Here is a 13,472-nt window from a genome sequence, read left to right on the forward strand (position 1 = left end):
TGAAAGGGTCATTTAGACCGTATTTGTTGATTTGAAGAACTAGACTCGAATAATCATTATTGTTTGATAATATTCGATGTCGGATTCGATTTGGCAAGCTTGACATGAATAGTTTTGAAAATGATTATGGACTAATTGTTTTAAGTCCATTTTGAATATAATTAGTCGGTACTCATCATCGTACCCGGGTTAAAATCCGGCATGGTATATAGAACCAAGGATGATTTCGTGTTGGTGACTAATATGCTTGTTTTGAAAATGTAAAGAAATGATGAAAGGCTTTAAAATACCTCCCAAATGTCATTAACCAAATATTATCACCGAAACACGGATTTAATCGTCATGGTATGAACAACCAAGGGTGAAAAATGCTTTATGGTTAAAACATGTAAAATGAAACAAAAAGGTTTCGAAAATACTTGAAATGGTAAAAACCGATTACAAATATGAAAAATGGATTAAGGGAAATGACGAGAACAAACACGGTTGATCTATGGTCTGGGCATCCCATTTAGGCGCGAGCCAGTAAGCGACCTAAGGGGCTTCTGCCTCAGACCAAAAATCAGTTTTGGCTCGTTTATTCCATGTTTTGGTTCATGTTATGCATGTTTTAGCATGTTAAAGTCATGAAACGAAAGAAAACATAATAAAAGAGGATTTTTACACCCTCATACTTACATGTTTGGTTATGGCGAGTGACCGACGTAAGTGTAACAACTTGTTTGATCGGAAAAACTCGGTTTGAAACCGTTTTGGTAAGTAAAAGAGTGTTTTAAATGTTTAGTGATGGTGTAGTGGTCAAAGTGGTCGGACAAGTAGTTTAATGCACGATTTTGGTACCAAACAATGTGTAAGGCTCGTGTTTACGATCGGTAGGTCGTAAACACGCGTCGGATTGTGACTTTAGAAGTCGAGTCGAGAATTTTAAGGGAGAAAAGAGGGGGCGGACACTCGCGTAAGTCTCAAATGGGCGGCATTTGAGGGGTATTTATAGGAGAATGAGTGGTTGTGTGAGTTTTGAGTAACGTGGCCACCTGGGCTGCTCAAAGAGGCGCGAGCCACGTCGCGGCACTTCGAGTTGTGTTGTCACTAACACAACAAACGCAATCATGATTTGTTCTATCCTAGGTTTTGTAGTCACATATTTGGTACTTGACCATTCATGAATCCGGGAAAACTCGGTATAGAAGGCTTGAGATATTTTGTTTTTGTGGTTGACTCGGTTTGACTCGTTGTTGGAGTCGGTATTTTGAATTTTCGAGTCGGTTTTTGGCTCGGTGTCGGTTTTGACTCTAGTTAGTGTCATCGCGACCCCGTCGTTGTGCATTAAACACTCCAGGTATTTTTGGAATGTTTGGAAATGTTTTGTTTTCGAAATCGTTTTAAGTTTTCCAATGTAAAGTTGTACACAAACTGTCGATCAAACGCTGCGATCCCAAAACATGTTGTAGTGACTGAGGCTTGGACAGGGCGAAAGTCAAAGTAGAGTCCCCAGGTCAATCGAAGATTACAACCTGAAGACCCTAGCGACGTCGAGGCGGCTCGAAAGGATTCGGGCCAAGGACCTGCCGTCGGGGAGGGCGACGCCAAGGCGAATCGAGGGTACGAGTCCGGGACCTGTCGTCGGGAACAGTTTAGAGTCTGTCGACTGTCCGTGCGGGTCATTTAAAGTCCGTTAGACTACGTGCAAAGGCTCGCCAGCCATAAGAAGGAGTCATACTTGAGGCATCTTCGGATATGTCCTTGCATGGTTGCGGATAAATGCTCGCCAGCTGTGGTGCGTATATGAGCAGGGCTCGCCAGCCGCGGTGCATTGTAAGGCTCGCCTGCTGCGGTGCGTTGTAAGGCTCGCCAGCCGCGGTGCGTTGTAAGGCTCGCCAGCCGCGGTAAGGAAATGTACCCGAGGCATCTTCGGGATGTGTCCTTAAAAAAGGTAAGGAAATGTACCTGAGGCATCTTCGGGATCTGTCCTTGAAAAAGGTAAGGAAATTTACGCGAGGCATCTTCGGGATGTGTCCTTGAAAGGTTGCGGATAAATGCTCGCCAGCCATGGTAAAGGTCGGTTAATGGACCATGGGAATAGCCGCGTCGAATGGGCTTGTTTCGAAAGTAGCGAACTCGTGATGTCGCTAGGGAAATAGCGAGTATGGATTCTCACTATCACTGTTTTTTTTGGAATGAGCGGGTTCCGCGAGGAAGCCCCCTGCTGGCATTTGAAGGAACAGTGAATTTGGAATTTTCACCATTCGGTTTGGAGTTTGTAGTGGCGGTTTTGATCGCCGTTTGTCTTAGTTTTGAAAGGAAATAGCAAATTTTAAATCTGCTATTACATTCGAAGTGACGGTTTATGTGCCGCCGTTGACATTTTGAAAGAAATAGTGAATTTGAAATCTTCACTATTGATTGAAGTGACGGTTTATGTGCCGCCATTGACATTTGAAAGAAATAGTGAATTTGAAATCTTCACTATTAATTGAAGTGACGGTTTATGTGCCGCCGTTGACATTTGAAAGAAATAGTGAATTTGGAATCTTCACTATCAATTGAAGTGACGGTTTATGTGCCGCCGTTGACATTTGAAAGAAATAGTGAATTTGGAATCTTCACTATTGATTGAAGTGACGGTTTATGTGCCGCCGTTGACATTTGAAAGAAATAGTGAATTTGGAATCTTCACTATTAATTGAAGTGACGGTTTATGTGCCGCCGTTGACATTTATGGTGAAAATAGTGGAATTCAATTTCCAACAATTATTTTGAAATTGACGGTTTTAAATGCCGTTGCTCGAAATAGCGATTTTGAATTTTCGCCATTATTTTGAAATTGGCGGTTTTGATCGCCGTTTGCTTGAAAATATCGAGTTTTAAATTTTCACTATTTGTTTTTGTTTGTTTTCGAGGAAATGACAATATTTAATATCGTCAATGAAAATTTTGAAGTCTGTCGTGGGAAATTGGGCCAAAGCCCAAATTTCGCTGAAAAAGAAAGGGGAGGCCTGGTTTAGGCGCGAGCCACCTGGCGATGCAAGCCGGCTTCCCTATTTTTTGTTAAAAAGACGCGAGGTTGAGTTGCGGATGAATATTCATCTTCAACCTCGCAATTTCGCCCAAAATCGCCATTGACGGACCTTCAAGCTTGCTTTCATCCGTGCCATTGTCAACAAATGTCATCTCAAGGTAAGTATTTCCCATTGAATCCTTTCAAATTTGTTGATTGTTAGCTAGATTGAATTAGGGCGGATTTTGCCCTAAAAATCGAATTGGGCGTTTTTGATTGAGCCAATTTCGAGTAAAATTGATGTTTGCATTAGGTTAGAAACCTGTTTAGGAGTATAGGGGTGCTTTTAGTTTGCATTTTGGTCCCCGTTCCCGCTCCCTATGCTCGAAAAACGTGATTGAGGCGAGAAACCGTCTCATTTCACAATGCCAAGTTTATTTGGTTGGGTAGTGGGTCCCACTAGGTTGCATTGTAGTTGGGAAAACCCGTGTTTGCCATTTAAGGACCTTCATTGGATGTTTGTGGGCAAAATTGGATTTTTGCCTTTTGCGACGGTCTTACGTCTGACAAAATAAGCTCTTGTTTGGGCTTGAATTGAGTCAGTCTGCCTTGAAATGGACCTTATTGGTATTTTAGGTCACCTTAGGGCGTGATAAAAATCACGTTTGCCTTTTTGCGGTCGTTTTTGAATTTTTGACCGGCTCGGGCTCAAATTAGCGTATGAATTGCCTTTTTGAACCGTAGAAAAAATCCCCATTGTGTCGGGCATGTATTTTGGGTTGTTGGCAGACCTTGTATGGGTTTTGAAATGCCGTTTTGTGGTTTTGACTCGTCTTTTGCTTGAAAAGAGGGGCGAGTCCTTTTTTTGTTTTTTTGTTTGTGAATGGTTTGGGGCGGGATTGCCCCTTGTTTTTTGTATTGCAGGTTGTTGTTGTTGTTTTTGGATTTATCCATTTCATGCCGTCGTAGTGCCGAAATTTTACCGACGCGTTTCTTGTTGTTTTTCTTTTTGATCGCGGGGTATAAATGCGGGGACCGATGGGGTCCGTTGTTGAGGCTTTGGAGGAGGAAGTCGATCCCGGGAGGGGGAGATTCGACATTTTTTTTATTACGAGGCTTGGTTGTGTTTCTCCTGGCGGCCTTTATGCGGACAACGATCGGGTATCGATCGTTGGTCGTTGTCTGTAGAGATTCGGATATGCGGCCAATATGGCTGGTTTGTCCTTTTTGTCGTGGCTCATGGACAGGATGACTGATGATTGGGGGTCAGTACGAGTGTGTTATCCCATGTTGTTGACCTTGATCGCAGTTGAGTTCAGCTGAGTGGGGTCCAACATCGGGGTAGCACGCTAAGCTACGGTCCCTGGTTGTCGTATCGTTCGAAATCTGCAAGACATTGTCTTCTTTTTTGTCATGGAGCAGGAGTGAGGGGTTATCGTCAAGGTAACCTCCTCTGCTTTCACTGTTGCTCCTCTGTTTCCCCTGTTGCTTCCTTTCCTTTCTGTTTGAGAGGATAGGGAGTGCTTAGTTCGGTAGGTGGCGGATAGCCCCCAGTTCGTTGTCTTAGGCCTGTGTCTGTATGATAGACGTTTGTTTTAGGCCAGTGTCTGTATGATAGACGTTTGTTGATGCATTTTGCGTAAGGCGGTTTGTATATATGTGTTTTTGGATTGTGGTTTGTTTTGTGATTTTGGCTTTTTGTGTTGTGTTTCGGAGGAGCGTTGTTGGCTGTTGACTCTCCTTTTGCTTTGCACCAGTTCCTGCATCGTTAGTGTAGAAAAACAGGCAACAGGTAGCATGTAAACACGTAGAAGCGTTTGATCACGTAAAGCATTTGTTTGAAAAATCAAAATTAACCAAGATGACTTGAAGTTAAAATTGAAATTTTGAAAATGAATTTTTGAAAATTCCGTGGCAAAATCGTCACATTTGGAATTCAAAGGAAATTGATTTGAAAATTTGAGCAATTAACTCGTGTCGTGAATTAGATTGCATCGAAATTTCGAAAATGACTCGAAAAATATAAAAACTCAAACCGCCAGGAAAGAATTTTAGAAAAGGATTTTTGCGAGTACATTTGGCTTTGAGGTCAAGACTCGAATTTGTGAGTGCTTGAATTTTGAGGAAAACTGATCTCGTGTTATCAATCTTCGGTTTTGATTTTTGCTGGAAAATTGCGAAAAAGCGAAAAATTTACGGGATTTTGACTGACATGGAAACGATCCGTCGCGGATCGGGGAGACTAGCCCTTCCCCCCTTAAAAAAAAAGAAAGAAAAATCCGTATGTTTAAAGCCGCGTCATGGAAACCGTGTCGGATTTCGTAAAATGCGAAAACAAGGAAATGTGAGTGTGAAGAAACACAAAATCAACCGGATCATCCCGAAGAGGCGCGAGGTTCCTGGCGGGAGGTTTGAGGTGTCAGGAGAAAACACATGTTGAAAGAGACAAGTCAACAGCGGGAATCCTGGAGAAGCCTCAAAGAGGCGCGAGCGTCTTGGCGATGGAACCAGCTCTCCTCTTTTTCTGAAAAATGCGCTGATCATTTTGTATAAATAGGGACGTTTGCGCTTCATTGTTTCAGCATCCGAAACACAAAACATCTCTACAAAACCTCTTCTTCTTCCACAAAAATATTTCATAGATGCTTTTGAGAATGCATTGCGACAATGGTGCCGGGATTTGTCGCCTCCCGAGAAGTATCAACTCGATTGCATGGGAGTTGGTCAATTGTTGGTGCTTCGTCAAGTCAAGGTGCAACCCTCGTTTCTTGAAGCATGTTCTCGGTTTTGGGATTCGAAACATCATGTTTTTGTTTTCCCGAAAGGCGAGATTTGTCCTCTTGCCGAAGAAGTTGGAGTCATTGGTGGGTGGTCGGGTTGTACTCCAGTGCTTCCTCCGACTCGGTTGTGATACAAGGAGAAATTCTGTTCCATGTTGGGCTTATCAACAAGCCAAGTCAACTTTCTTCTTGCTCCACGTGGTGTGGATATGTTGGCTCTTATTAACATCTTCTCGAATCGGCTAGGTGCTAATGTCTCGAAGGTTGCTAGGAGAAGGGCTCTTGCATTTTGCCTTGTCCATGTGTACCTCTTTGTTGATGTCTTGAAGAAGGAGGGGCCAAGATGCCATGGTAGCATGACCCTTATCCATGTGATTGAGCAAATGGAGCATGTTAGAGATCCATCGTGGTTGGTGCTTGGAGAGATTATCCAAGCTTTGGACAAGGAAGGCTCTTGTGGAGAAGCTCCCTCTTTTGGATCGCCAAGGATCCTCCAAGTGTGGCTACTGGAGAGGCTAAGGTATGTAGAGCCTCCGGTTAATCCTTCTTCTTACTCCTTCCGTCACCTCACCATGAGGAAGAAGTTGTACCCGGATAGTTTTGCTTCCACCGAGGCCTATTGGGCCGCAAGATTGGCGGAGGAGGGTGGTCCTCATATCCGTTGGGTGGTACCGTGGTGGCACTTGAGGTCCTTCACGGGGTTGCCCGCCTCGGGTGCTAGTCCTCGTTCTTTGATGGTGGTGGGTTTGAAGGTTGTTTTCTTCATTTATCCCGAAAGGCTCATGAGGGAAATGGGGCGTCAACAAAAGGTGCTCGCTCAAGATACTCTTGTCCAAGAGAATGTTTTTCGGAACTCCGAGCTTATGGAATTCTTTGAAAGATGGTAGGCCACCTGGCCGCTTTGGGAGGTGCCAAACCCCGTTGCCACGACATGGGTGACTCCCGCTTATGTCAAGTGGCCACGTGCTTCGTCCTTGGAAGAGAGATCCAAATTCCGTAACGATGAGGTTGTCGACTTGAAGTATCGAGAGGTTGGCAAGGCCAACCGTGCCTTCTTTGAAGAGTATGTTGAGGGAGCTACTCCCGATGTGATGAGACCGCCGAAGAGGAGGAACTCCGGCCCCAAGAGTATGGTGGGCTATGCATTGGCTCGTCTTGGGTCGAACATGGGGTCTTGTGCTAGACCGGAGGCCGTCGCCGTCTTAGATCCGTTTAGGATCCGTTCCGAGGAGGAAGTCCATGCTAGGCGGGCCAACAAGAAGAACAAGGAGAAGATGTACCCCGAGGGAAAAGGCAAGAGTAGAATGGAAGAGTGAAGACCTCCATTACCTGCTTTATTATTATGTTGTATTATTGTTTTGAGTTTGTATTATGTTGTACTAGCTAGTTATTGTGTGTTTTGTGCTAGTTTTACTATGTGAGGTGTGTTAGTGGACACCTTAGCTTTGACAAGTTGTAGACTCGTCGAGCTTTATTTGCCGTTGAAATTGTAATCCCTCCCATTATTAATTAAATAAGAGGATTGCTCGTGTCGAAAATTGTGAACGCTTGTTTCTTCCATCCATTTTGTGAAGGCAATTCGATTTGAATCGTCCTAAACGTTTGCACTTGGGAAAGTGGTATTTTGTGGAAAGGGAGAAAGGCTCATTTTGTATTTTGGGGGAGAGGGAATGATTTTTCCTTTCTTTTTTGATGGGATTTTTTTGTATGTGGGGATGGTTGTATCCTTCTTGTGTAAGAAAGGACTGCCTACGTATCCACCTGAAGAGGTGAAATCAAACCATGATCGTAGTTCGAAATGTTTTGTGAATTTGAATTGGGTTTTGTGGTTGTATCCCTCAGGCATAAGAGGGACTGCCTACGTATCCACCTGAAGAGATGAAATCAAACCATGCTCGTAGTTCAGGGGTTTGGTTTTTGTAGTGCAAATGGACATTGCCTTTGACGGATCAAAGAACATTCGAAACGGGCAAGGTGCCGCAGCTTAGACTCGATAAAACATGCAATTTCAAATCAGAACATATTGAGGAACTTGACCTGAAAAGGGTCGAAGTTGGTGCTAGTTGTAAAACTAGGCTAGGTTGTTTGTTGATAGGGTTCAAGGGTAGTATTTCTTGAGTTGGTCTAGGTTGGTCGGGTTTGTAAAGTCCTCCCCATCTAGGTCACTCAGTCTTACTGCGCCCCCCCGAAAGTATTTTCTTGACCGGTATGGCCCGGCCCAGTTGGGTTTGAATTTTCCCCTCGGATCGACGGGTAATGGTGCTCGGACTGACTTGAGGACCAAGTCGCCCTCCCGGATGTTTTGGGGTTTGACCTTCTTGTTGAATGCCCGTTGTATACGTCGTTGGTATAGCTGGACGGTGTGCAAGGCGTTGAGTCGCCGTTCATCTAGAAGAGTGAGTTGTTCGTACCTCCGACGGGTCCATTCCGCCTCAGGGACTTGACTCTCTAGTAGGATGCGTAGAGAAGGGACCTCTAATTCTACCGGTTGAACCGCCTCCATACCGTATGCTAGGTAGAAGGGTGTGGCGCCTGTCGGTGTTCGAATGGAGGTTCGGTATCCCCAGAGCGCGAATGGGAGTTTGCTCGGCCAATCGCGGTAGTTGTCTTGCATTTTCTTGATAATGGTAACAAGAGTTTTGTTATTTTGCCTCCACCGCTCCGTTGGTTTGGGGACGTTAGGGGGATGATCGATGTCGTTTGATCTTGTACTTGTCCAGCAAAGCTTGAGTTTCCGCTCGGAAGTGAGAGCCTTGATCGCTGATGATTTCATGGGGTACCCCATATCGGCAGATGATGTTGTTTTGAATGAACTTGGCCACTTGCTTGGCGGTCAAGACTACATATGACTGCGCTTCCACCCATTTGGTGAAGTAGTCGATGGCGACGAGGGCGAAGCAATGCACCTTTGTGCCTATCGGGTTGACTTTCCCGATGATGTCGATGCCCCAGGTTGAGAAAGGCCAGGGTGACGTCATGGTGTACAAAAGGGATGGTGGTATATGTTGTATGTTGGCGAAGATTTGGCAGTTGTGGGAATGTTTGACGTAGTTACGGCAATTGGCTTCCATGGTTGTCCAGTAGTAACCTAGCCGCATGATTTTCCGTGTAAGCATCATTGCACTCATGTGAGGGCCACATTCTCCGTCGTGAACTTCTCCCATGACTTTCTTGGCTTTGTGATGGTCAATGCAAAGGAGGAGAATTCCTTGGGGTGTTCTTTTGTAGAGTTGATTTTGGTTTATCACGAATTGTGATGCAAGTAAACGGATGGCTCTTTGTCCTCTTTGATCAGAGTTGGGAGGAAATTCGTTTTTGGTTTTGTAATTGAGGATGGCTTGGTACCAAGGTTCATCATGGCTTTCCTAGTCGTCGATAATGGCACAAATATGAGCTGGCTCGCTCCGTCTTTCGACACATAGGGGCATCGACGCCATGTCGTCAGGTATGTTGACGAGCGCGGCAAGTTTTGCCAGGGCATCAACAAATTGATTTTCCTCTCGCGACAAGTGGAAGTAGTCGATTTGGTCGAAGAACTCGGCCTCTTGACTGATCTTCGCTTGGTAGGGAGCTACGCTGTCAGATCGGATTTTCCATGATCCGGATACCTGATTGATGATGAGTGAGGAATCGCCATGGACCCTCAGTCTCTTGATGCCAAGTGTGATGGCTGCTTGTAGGCCGATGAGACATGCTTCATATTCAGCGGCATTGTTGGTGACGGCGAAGTCTAACTTGACCGAGATCGGAACGTGCTCTCCTTCCGGTGATATTAGAAGGATTCCTACCCTGAAGCCTCTCAGATTAGATGCACCATCAAAGTATAGGTCCCATGTGTCGGAGTCGGCACAAAGGATGTCTTCGTCAAGAAGTGACCATGTGTCGGTCGTTGGATCCTCGTTGACGGGATTTTATGCTAGGAAATCGGCGACCGCTCTTCCCTTGATAACCTTGAGGGGTACAAACTTGAGATCGAATTCAGACAGCATGAGTGTCCACCTAGACAACCTTCCGTTTAGTACGGGTTTTTCAAAGATGTATTTGACTAGGTCCATCTTGGAGTAGGTGTGGACCGAGTAGCTGAGCATGTAATGCCGCAGCTTCTTTGTTGACCATACTAGGGCAAGGCATGTCTTTTCCAGCTGGGTATACCTCGTCTCGTACTCAATGAACTTTTTGCTGATGTAGTAGATGGCTTGCTCCTCGTTGCCAACTGTTTGTGCTAGCATCGCTCCCATGGCTGTGTCGAATCGGTGTGGAGGACGAGAGGAATCCCTGGTTGAGGTGACATGAGGACGGGGAGGTTTGGATAGGATTTCCTTTATCTGTCGAACGCCTTCTCGATCGTCGTCCCAATCGGTGTGAACGGAGGCGCGAAGCTTCTTGAATATCGGTTCACAAATCATAGTGAGCTTGGCAATGAACCGGCTGATGTACTGGACCTGACCGAGAAATCCCCAAATCTCCCTCTCGTTCTTAGGCCGAGGCATTTGTTGAAGGGCTTTGATTTTGGTTGGATCAATCTCAATGCCTCTTTTGCTGACGACATGTCCCAAGAGTTTTCCGGAGGTGATCCCGAATGCACACTTCTGAGGATTTAGTCTCATGTTTTATTTCCGCAGATGAGCGAAGAATTTCCGGAGGGAATTGATGTGGCCGTCCCGTTCTTTTGATTTGACGATCATGTCATCGACATATACCTCTACCTCCTTGTGCATCATATCATGTAGGAGAGTGGTAGCGGTTCTTTGATAGGTTGCTCCGGCGTTGATGAGGCCGAAAGGCATGACCGTGTAGCAATATGTACCCCACTGTGTAGTGAACGCAGTTTTGTGCATGTCCTCCTCAGCCATTTTAATCTGGTTGTACCCGGCATACCCGTCCATGAATGATAGGAGAGCATGTTCGGCGGTGTTGTCCACCAGAATGTCAACATGTGGCAAAGGGAAGTCGTCCTTTGGACTTGCCTTGTTCAGATCCCTGAAGTCGACGCAAACCCGAATTCGTCCGTCTTTCTTTGGTACCGGCACAATGTTGGCCACCCAATCCGAGTATTCAGATACTTTGATGAACCCAGCTTTGAACTGTTTGTCCACCTCTTCTTTGATTTTTAAGGCCCACTCAGGACGCATCCGGCGTAGCTTTTGTTTCACAGGTTTAGCCCCGGGTTTGATGGGTATCCGGTGCTCTGCAATTTCTCTGTCAATTCCAGGCATGTCTCTGTAAGACCAGGCGAACACGCCCAGGGTTGTCCCTATCCTAAGTTCTTGAGGTGTATTGTCGGTTCCTACGTCAATAGGCTCGATTTCCTCAATGATGGGGGTTCTGGTTTCCCGTTTGTCAAGTTCTTTGGCAAAGTGAGGTGGGTAGTTACTCAAGTCAAATTCCTCATGATCATTCAGAATTGCATTGCAGTTAAAATGAGACGAGTCATAAGCAAACTTAGCGTTCATTAAGTTGACACGAGCAAAAAGCTCGGAAAGGACAGACATCTCGTGGTCAGTCATAGGCGACACGACAGAGGAAGTGGCCCCGGAATGGCTCCGGGTTATCACCTTTCATTGGAGTGGGGGTGACCTTAGTAGACTCAGTCTCTGAATCAGCCACGACTTTGTGATAAAATAGTCGGAAGGGGACCTTGACTGGGACATCTGGAGTGTTATGAGCTATAACAGAATCTGACTCCGACTCAGACTCAGACTCAGATCCTTCTTCACTTTCCTTCTTGAACATAGGGCCTTCTCCAGTTGTGATCTTGAGAATGCGGCCTCGGCGATCGGTCTACTTGATGGTTTTCCTCCAGCCTTGGGTGGCTTTCTCCGGGTCAGTATCGGAGATCAAGACAGTTGGATCAAACTGATTGTCTTTCAGGGCGATGTTGATGATGTCCTCATAGTCGAGGCGTTTGATGTTCTCTTCCCCAAAGAGTAGTGTGACATCTTATCCGTCGAGGCATGGTGATGGTTTGGACTCGGTTGATGCAGCTTCGATGTTGTCGGGAATAAAGTAGCAGTCCTGGAAGACTTCCACTCCCGGGGATCTAGCCTTCACCACAGAGTCATAGATAGGCTCCGGAAAGCCGTGGTAAAGCTCGGACTCTCCCTCGGGGACAAAGTATCCGTTGAGAGTCAGGTGGTAAGGACGGAGGATGACTCCGTGCTTCTTGCGTTTTCGGATTAGGAGGTTCATCTCCTGGATGTCTTTGTCAGTAGGTTCGTATCCGAGTCCAAAGGGAATGTTGGGGACCTTAGCCTGCATCAAGGGAGGCAGTGGGTCCTTTAGCGGATTGAGCGGCAAACCCGGGAAATAACCCTGACGCATCATGATACGGTTGATTATGAGGCTGGTGAACGGGTGACATTCAGAGGTTGTTAGCTCATCAGTTATGGCGTTCACGGCTTGGAAACCCCACATTTCATTGTCGTCCTCCTCAATGGCTGGGAAGCTACCCCTCTTCTCATGACTGCTTTGATTGGGGAAGCGGGGATCGTGATCGTTTTCCCGTTGAAGGGGACCCTAATCTTTTGGTGGAGTGTTGATATGACTGCCTTGACGGCGTGAATCCAGGGACGTCCCAGGTGCATGTTGAAGAATGCGTTGATGTCGACCACTTGGAAACTGGTTTGTCTTTCTAGTGGCCCGGTTGCGACGGCTAGAGTGATAAGCCCAGCGACCTTGCGACGAGTGCCGTCGTAGGCGCGTACTCCTTGATTCGTTGGGATTAAATCAGATTCCTTAATACCCAGCCTGTGGGCAGTTTTGAGAGGAATGACATTCACGGCGGAGCCGTCATCCACGAGGACCATTGGTATGTTCTTTTGGAGGCATTGCACAGTGATGTACCGGGCCAGGTTATGGTTGGCTCCGAACAAGGGGATATCCTCGTCGGAGAAGACGACCGGGTTGCTCAGATTAGGGGCGTCTCTTGTCATGTGTGCCACTATTTCTTCTGGGGAAGAGGTGTAGGGCACGGTTAATTTTTCCAAGGCCTGCAGCAAGGCCTGTCGATGCTCAAAAGACGTTGCGATCAGTTGCCAGATAGAGATCTCGGCTTTTGCTTTCTGGAGCTGTTTCAGGATTGAGTTCTCGGGGGCCTTTGCTTGAGTGTCTACCTCTAGGACGATTTGGTCATTCGTTGTTAGAACGACCGCTGGGTTGCTCGGATTCTGATAGGGACGTCCGGACCGGGTGAGATGTCCGATTTCCTTCGTCCGCTTCTCCTTCCCGGGACGACATAAGTATCCTCAACATCATCCCGCCATATGCCGTTAATTTCAGGGTCTCGAGGATACCTTGGAGGGGTATTCCTCGGTGGGTAGTTCTTGTGGGGAATATTTTTGTGAGAGCGATTTTTGTGAGGGTAGTTATTTTGAGGGTAGTTCTCGTGAAGGTGGTCATTTTGAAGGTGATTTTCATGGGGCCTATGCCAGAACGGTCGCGGGAGCAATCCATCCTGGGGTGGGTAGTTTTGAATGCTTGGGGAATTCACCCGCGGACGTAGTGCCGGGGGATTGAAGATGAGTCGACAGTAGGCGTCGTTGAGTCGGGTGATTCTCTCAGAAAGGCTGGCAATGGCCACCTCAACTTCTTTGAAACATAGTGAGCATTGTGGAAAGATCGAATACGAACACTCCATCTGAAGGGTCCTTTTCCAGAACATTCACCTCATCGTCAAATGGTAAGATGAGATGAGA

The sequence above is a fragment of the Silene latifolia genome, chromosome Y, assembly GCF_048544455.1.
Source record: "Silene latifolia isolate original U9 population chromosome Y, ASM4854445v1, whole genome shotgun sequence".
NCBI lineage: Eukaryota > Viridiplantae > Streptophyta > Magnoliopsida > Caryophyllales > Caryophyllaceae > Silene > Silene latifolia.